Source organism: Dipodomys ordii, unplaced genomic scaffold, assembly GCF_000151885.1.
Source record: "Dipodomys ordii isolate 6190 unplaced genomic scaffold, Dord_2.0 Scaffold5, whole genome shotgun sequence".
In the NCBI taxonomy this organism is placed as follows: Eukaryota; Metazoa; Chordata; class Mammalia; order Rodentia; family Heteromyidae; genus Dipodomys; species Dipodomys ordii.
Window position 1 is genome coordinate 37,486,470 of NW_012267221.1, and position 5,761 is coordinate 37,492,230.

Here is a 5,761-nt window from a genome sequence, read left to right on the forward strand (position 1 = left end):
TCCTCAGCACCACATAAGCAAAAAGAAAAAAGCCAGAAGTGGTGCTGTGGCTCAAGTGGTAGAGTGTTAGCTTTGAGCTGAAGAGCTGAGGGACAGCGCCCAGGCCCAGAGTTCAGGCACCACGACCCAACCCCCCAAAAAACAAAACAAAACAAAACTCCTTTGTCTCTTGCTGGCCATTATTATGCTGTGCTCTGACACAGACTTAACACTCAGGGCTGGTGGAAATGGCCATTGGCTCTCTTATTTTTGTAGTTTTAGAATTTTCTTGTGTGGTTCTTTTCTTTCTTCTTTTTTTCTTTTTCTTTTGATGTGCCATCTTCTATTTCTATTCATGAACATCGTTTCTTCGTATTAAGTGGGAGTTCTTAGTACTCAGTATTTCAGTCTATCTCCCCTCCTCCCCCCCCAACCCCTTCATACTTGGGATTGCATTTAGGGGCTAGTGCTTGCTAGGCAAGCACTCAACTATTGAAACCATGCCCCTAGCACCTTTTTATTTTGGTTATTTTTTATGTGTTTTATTGCCAGTACTTGTGGTTGAATTCTCACAGCCTTTTCCACTAGAGCCATGCCTCTCTTTCTGTGTTTTCGCTATTTGAATAGAGATAAGGTTTTTGAACATTTGTCCTCCTGGGCTGGCTCCAATCCTTGATCTTCTATCTTAGCCTCCTGAGTAGCTAGGATTATAGGCATGAACCACTGGTGCTTGGTGATGCTGGTTATGTTTGAGGTCTTGCTTTATACACAGGTCAGTCTAGGCTGCAGTTCTGCTTATGCTTCCCTGAGTTGCTGGGGGTAACAGACAATGTGTTCAGCTATTGGTTAAGATGGAGTCTTGTGGACATTTTTGCCTGAATGAGTCAACCTTCTAAGTAGCTAGGATTATTGGCTCAACCACTGTGCCTGGGTTTTATGAAAAGTTTTATGTTCTTGGGATTCATATGTTTTTTTCCCAAGGAGATGGTTCATCCATTTTCATTGGTATTTAAAGGGCACCAACAACTAAAAAATGGTTAAGAAGAATGCTCTTGGAACATCATGTTTTTAAGACTGCACATTTCATTCTTCAGTGGAAACCATTTAAAGTGTTAAAATCAGCAATCCAAAAAATTGTAATGAACAGACTCGATAAAGAAAATGTCAGGGAATAAAACATATTAAATACCTTTTGGGTTTTATGAAGTTTTTGTCTCAAATAAATTTGTGTGTGTGTGTGTATGTGTGTTTGATACACACATACACACACACACATACTTGGTTTTATGGTGGGAAATACTACATGCATGTGATTGAAATGGAAATTTTCTTGTTTCTTTTTGTGGTGCTGGAGATTAAACCCCAGAGCCTCACCCATACTACCAGGCAAGCACCCTACTACTGAGCCACATTCCCAGCCCCTGATTTTATTCCCTACCATGAGTCATCATCAAACACTGGAGCCCATAGGGTGGCCCCTGAGTCTCCCTCAGTGAACAGTTATTATTGCCATCATATGCTGAGACTGTACATGCCAAGTGCATTGGTAATGTAGCTAACGTGAAAATGAGGCTAGAGGTTTCCTTTCACAGAGTGTTCAGACTTCATGACCTAGAGTTTTTAAAGGGGAAGATGAGGTAGAAAATAGCAGCATACAAGTATGGTTGTTGTACTGGATAGTAAAAGCTGGTCCTTAGAATCTGCAAAAGGAATGCCAACAGCAGTGGTTTTCAACCCTGGAGAGACATTCGTTCTTCTGGGATTTCTTTGAGAAAGTGGCCCTCCCTAGACATTGAAATTGAGTCTCCTGAGAGTATTGAGTTCTGTAAGAGTTTGATACAGAATAAAATGCATGGCATTCTGGTTCTATGGTTTGACAATCTGGGGCATTTTTTTTTTGTAGGTGTGGAGGGATTCTGAGTCATAGTCTGGAGAGAGAAAGCTGCTGGATTCAGTTTCCTCCAGACAAGTTCTTCAGAAAAGTAGTCACTTCTACTGTAATTACAAGAGGAATGTTCAAGTACTGTTTAGTTATTTGTAAGGAGTTTTGAGTGTTTCAGGTACTTGAAATACGAAGGGGGAGATAGTTTTCATTTAGGAATGTTTGAACTTTCTTGATCTAATATCTGTTCTGGAGATGTGAATAATAAATCTGCTAGTTTGTCAAAACATAAATCTTTTTTCCCTTTCCTCATTTTTTCTTTTCTTGTTCCCTTTTTCCTTCCCCTTCCTAACTAGTAGAGACTGACCTCTTAGGGCAATGGGATGGAAGGAGTTTTTGGTGAGTGGATACTCAGAAGGAGTGGATACTCAGCCAGGAAATGGCTAGAAGTGGTTATGCAATAATGAATTTGTTTATTCTGCTTTCTAGAAGATGATGCAATAAGAAAATACCTGATATCTTCATATAAGTCCACTAGTACAAAAATGAAATGTCTGGTCACTTGTTCTGATTCCTGACAAAGTTTATTACTCTGGTGCTGTAGTTAACCTGAATGTTCTGTCTGTTGCTGCCTGAAACGGGGGTGCAATTTAAACCCCTCCCACCCAATCAGCTGCAGTCAGGAATTTCTTTCTGTGTTTCAGATGTTACTGTGAATATCTGAATTATTCTGTCACATGGGGGCATACTTAAACTTTTGGCTAAAACATGTAACTCAAAATCGAAGCAGGACAGGTACCCCTAGTAGAGGACAAACCTGTTAGGAGTTAAAAGGTTAGAGAATATATATCTGAATTGTGTACATAAAGAAGGATGGAGAAGAGAGCATAGTTGGTTTTAATATTTGCCTACTTAGATTGCTAAGGCTCGTCCTGCATGTTCCATTATGTGTTTGTGGAACTATGTAAGTGTATTAGTTATTTGTACTGTGAGACAAATCACTCTAGGAATGAAGAGCCGAAAACAACCATTTATTAGCTCACAGTTCTCTGGGATGGCAATTTAGGTGGAGTTCAGCTTTGTGTATTTTCTGTTGGTCTCACCTAGTATCCACCGCTATGGGGCTTTAGCCAGCCTCTCTGGAGGCCTCAGCCATGAGTCTAACAGTGCAGGTTGTAGAGCTGGTCCAGATGGGGGGTATCTTGGCTCTCCACTTGACTTCTCCAGAAGATAAGCACAAGCTCATTTACATAATGAGTACATGATAGTTAAAAACAAAAGGCACATCCTAATCCACAGAGTTTCAAATCTCTGCCTGGGTCTCATTTACCTAATGTCTTTTTGATCATATCAAGTCCCATGGACAAGTCCAGATTCAAAGGCAGGGAAAATAAGCACATTAATTTTTGGTGATACTGGGAGTTGAACTCAGGTGCCTTGAGTTTACTAGGCACATTACTACTTAAACCACATTTCTTCCAGCTCTTTTTTGTACTGGCTAACTTGGACTAGCCTTGACTATATTCCGCCTCCTTGTGCTTCCTATGTTACCAGGGATGACAGACATACATCATTGTGCCCAGCCGTTGTTCAAGATGGGAGTCTGAGAACTTTTATGTCCAGGCTATCTTGATTCCCCATCTCTGCCTCCCAAATAGGATTCCAGGCTGGGGCCACCAAACCTGGCAATAAGCTATCTTGTTTATCTCATTGTAGTTTAGAGAATAATATGCATAAGGAGGATGGAAAAGAGAGTGTAGCCTATCTTCTGGTAGAGTGACAAAGCCATGTGTTAAAGAGGATATGCATCCAAGGATGGAAATCAACCCCCCCCCCCCCCCCCCAGCTATTAGTGCAAACAGTCTACCACAGTAGAGTGGTTAATCAGGGAGGAAAGGATGTAACTTAAGGATTTCTTCACATGACACATAGGCTTAATAAAATACTAAGTATAAGATATAGTGACTTTGATGTATTTACCTAAGAATATTTCTATGAGAGAAAATGGGCTTCTGCTGTCCACTTAGTGGTGAAAGTACTCAGTGTGAATCAGTGGCAATTAACAAAGACTGGACATAATCGGCAGGTCAGATCCTTTTGTAGGTGTTGGGGATGTGGGGGGGCGGTGAATAAACAACACATAGCTCAACAAAGAACAAAAAGAAACTTGCATGTTATTAGTGTGGCTTTTGATTTTGAACTTGAAGCAGCAGCAGAGTTTGTTCTCTATGCAAGAATGCCACAGAGGCAGATTTTTATCAAGAATTTGACCATTGTGAAGTTTGGTTTTAAAGGGCGACTCAGTAATTAGTTTCTCTGCTAATAGCAGATCTGTATACTGAAAAATAAATTACATTTGAGAAATTAACTTTTTTTTTTAACAGAAGGGGAAAATTTTAAGTACTTTTTTTCCCCCTACAGAAGGCTTACCTTATGAGAGGTTCAACCAATGGTTATATTGTTATACATGTTAGTGTAACTGGTTCTAATGGTAGTTCATTTATTCAGTGTCAAGCCTCCACTTCAGGTGGATTGGAGTGTGAAGACCATTGGAAACTTTCTTGAGACAGTCATGTCTAGATCAGATCAGTTAGGAAACTTGGAGTCATCCTTTACCAGGCCAGATCAATTGGGTCCTGATGATAGAATGTCAGAGCATTGCAGGAAAATAATTTTCTTTTTATAATAGCAGTCTTGTGCATCCTAGATAAGATGAAAACATAAATAAAAATTGACTTAGCTTTGTTTCTTTGGTTAAGAGAAAATCTTTAAAAATGAAAATCACTGTGTCACTTGTAAAAGAATTCAGAACATTTCTGCAGCTCCTTTGTGTTCTAATTTGTTTCATTTTCATTTCCTTGAATCCCAGTGATACCAATTTTTCCAGCATCAACTGGGAAAACTTGTTGCTCTAAAAATGCTATTTTTTTATTGAATGATGCCAGAAATGTGAGGAAATTGGAGTTGATACCCTTCTCCTGCTCTTCTTTTCTTTATGAACTTTATTCTTTTCAAAATTTTCATCACATTTATGGTTTGTTGGCAGCTTCTGTACTATTTTTATAATATTAAAACAAAGGAAACATGGAGCTGCCAAGATCAGTTTACAGTTAAGTGACTTTCATGTGACATTGTGCTAAGCATTGTATGAAATGAACTAACGCAATAGTACTTGAGCTACTAAGAATTTAAGGTTGAGGAAAGGAATACAATGTTCCGGTTTGCAGTGAGAGAAGGTTAACTGGATATTTGCTTAAATATGGATTGATCTTCAGAATACATTTGAATTTTACATTAAATGAAAATTTGACATTTAATGTACAATTTAACATTACATTTTAGTTATCACAGTACCATTAGATATAATCATGTTTGAATCTGGAGGGGCTACCTGCCTCTACTACTGAGTTTGTATGGTCTGAGCCACAGTAGAGATTTCTAGGCTATAGATAGGTAGTGCCAAAGTGAGGTCATTGGTTAGGTTAAGGGTGTGGATTGGAAGGAGGGAACGTGGGGTACCCTTGCTTGAAATGAGATGTGAGAAAAGAAGGAAATACCAATTTTAGCCAATATCAGGGAGAACATGGCTTTTCTTACAATTAGCAGTAGTGGTGCTGAAATTTTTGGCAAGAATACCGAGGTTTGGAGAGCTCTTAACCAGAAGGATAAATTAATTTGGAGATTTGTTTTTTATTTTTACCTTTTTTCTTTTTTTGTGCTTGAGCTCTGTGCCTGGATGCTGTCCCTGAGCTTTTTTTTGTACAAGGCTAATGCTTTTCTCCTTGATCCACAGCTTTGCTTGCTGCTTGCTTGCTTGCTTGCTGCTTGCTTCCTTCCTTCCTTCCTTCCTTCCTTCCTTCCTTCCTTCCTTCCTTCCTTCCTTCCTTCCTTCCTTCCTTC

The 5,761-nt window shown here is 39.3% G+C and overlaps 1 protein-coding gene across 3 annotated transcripts in view; it reads left to right on the forward strand.

Moving 5' to 3' along the window:
* Positions 1-5,761, forward strand: part of Myo1b (myosin IB) — a 149,202-nt gene that overhangs the window by 20,375 nt on the left and 123,066 nt on the right. The window lies entirely within an intron of this gene.